A 2,676-nucleotide genomic window follows, 5' to 3' on the forward strand; every position below is an offset into this window, starting at 1 on the left:
AAAAAAAAAAAAAAAAAAAAAAAAAGTCTACATTGAGCATTGTGCTTTTTTAAAATCTATCTCTACGGGCTCAAACTGGCAACAGCAACTCGAAAGATTAGATAGGAATTTTAAGGGGGCAGTGAGTTTATGTTCATGGGAGAGGAACAACTCAGTCAAGGGGGTTGAGAAAGGTTGCACAGCTCAGAGAATGTCATCAATGTCACTGGATCATACATGAAGAAACTATTGAACTGGCGTATGTTTTGCTGTGTATATTTTCAACAACAAAATAAATAAATTTTTTTAAAAATTAAACTTGCACCATTCCTACCACCAATCATTCTATTTCTAGGTATTTCCCCAAGAAAAATGAAAACAGAGCATGTGTGCAAAGAGACATGCACCAGAGCGTTCAGAACAGCTTCGTTCAACACAGGCCAATGGTGGAAACAACCCCAGCCCATCATTGGGGAAAGCCTCAACGAGCTATGCTCCATCAACACAATTCAATGCATGAAAGACTGCTACACAAGCACGAGTGAGCCTCAAAATCACTGTTTTGAAGGAAAGAAACCAGACGCAACAGAGGACACACTGTATGTGCTCAGGTACAGATTCAAGAGCAGGCCAAGTTTATCAGTGATGATGCGGTCAGAACATCGGTTACATCTGGGGCAGTGTTTAGACATGGAGGGCCACAAAGAAACCTTCAGGGGTGACTGAAGTGGTCTAAATCTTCATGGGACTTGGGTCTCCCACGTGAAAGCACTTATCAAAATCCATTGAGCTGTGCCTTGTCCTTTATGTAATTGTATCACAATTTTTGAAAACCATCTGGCTTGAGTTTCACAATTAATATAATTTGGGTTTCACAATTATCTCACACGCACTAGCCAATTATTTTCAATGCCTAACCACTAACGTATTTTTCTTCTAAAGAATTGGAAGTGAGATGACCCCAATGTGATGCTCAAGTATGAGAAGCAGAAAAGAATTCAGAGAGAACATGTCAGACCGGAAGTCACAGCATCTAGGCAGCAGAAGGGGCTGCTGGAAACAGTGAACAAAAACCAACCGAGAAAAAATAAAGCCCTCCTACACTGGAAGACTCATTAGCAATCTGGGATATGCAGATGACACAACCTTGCTTACTGAAAGTGAAGACTTGAAGCACTTACTGATGAAGATCAGAGCCTACAGTCTGCAGTATGGATTATACCTCAACATAAAGGAAACAAAAGTCCTCAGAACTGGACCAGTAAGCAACATCATGATAAATGGAGAAAAGATTGAAGTTGTCAAGGATTTCATTTTACTTGGATCCCTAATCAACACCCATGGAAGCAACAGTCAAGAAATCAGACAGCATATTGCATTGGGTAAAGCTGCTGCAAGGGATCTCTGTAAAGTTCTAAAGAGTGAAAATGTCCCTTTGAAGACTAAGGTGCACCTGACCCAAGCCATGGTATTTCCAATCACCTCACATGCATGTGAAAGCTGGACGATGAATAAGGAAGACTGAAGATGAGTTGATGCCTTTGAAGGACACTGAAAATAACATGGACTGCCCAAAGAATGAACAAATTGGTCCTGGAAGAAGTGCAGCCTGAATGCTCCTGAGAAGCAAGGATGGTGAGGCTTCATCTCGTGTACTTTGAACATGTTATCAAGAATGACCAGTCCCTAGAGAAGGTCATCATGCTGGGTAAAATAGACGGTGAGTGACAAAGAGGAAGACCTTCAACAGGATGGATTGACACAGTGACTGCAACAATGTGCTCAACCACAGGGAAGATTTTGAGGATGGTGCAGGACCGGGTAGTGTTATGTCTGAGTCAGAATCAACTCAATGGCACCTAACAACAGCAGCAACAAAGCTGAGGTCACTATGAGTCAGGATTGACTTGACAGCGACGGGTGGTGTGTGAATGTGAGGTAAGGAGCCCTGGTGCAGCAGTGATTAAAATGCTCAGCTGCTAACCAAATGTTAGTGGTTCAAACCCACCAGCCCCTCCTCAGCAGAAAGATGTGGCAGTCTGTTTGGTAAAGATTACAGCCTGGAAAGTGCATGGGGAGTTCTACTCCGTCCTATACAGCCTCTAGAATTCACACTCCCACCCCCTCTACCCCTTATTAGCTGTTCAACCTTAGAGTAACCTCCCTGGGCCTCAGTCTCCAGGCCTACAAAATGGGGAGAAAAGTGTCTGCCTGCTGTGGTTGTTGCAGGGATCAAACGAGCTGACACACACAAAGCAATTAGTGCCTGGGACCAATAACCAAAACAGAAGCAAACCTGCTGCCATCAAGTCAATCCAGATGCACGTGGTACAACCAGTTCATGGTCAGCTACTCACCTGAAGCTTGGCAGTTCCAACCCAGCCACTAAGGCCTGGTGATCTGCTCCCATTAAGATTCTTCTTTGTGGTTATTGTAGCAGTTGAGCCAATTCTGACTCATGGTGACTCCATGTGTACAAAGGGGAACTCCTTAGGGTTTGCAAGGCTGTGACCTTTCAGAAACAAATCGCCAGGCCTATCTTCCAAGGTGCCCCTGGCTGGGTTTGAACCACCAACCTTTCAGTAAGTAGTCATTTGCACCACCTAGAGCTGCATCCATAAAGATTGCAGCCAAGAAACCCCTGCAGAAGTACAGACAACAAATATGAACCCTTTTGCATATACAGTACTGAGTTGT

This window comes from Orycteropus afer, unplaced genomic scaffold (assembly GCF_000298275.1).
Source record: "Orycteropus afer afer isolate SDZICR_OR568_19922 unplaced genomic scaffold, OryAfe1.0 scaffold00461, whole genome shotgun sequence".
Taxonomy (NCBI): domain Eukaryota; kingdom Metazoa; phylum Chordata; class Mammalia; order Tubulidentata; family Orycteropodidae; genus Orycteropus; species Orycteropus afer.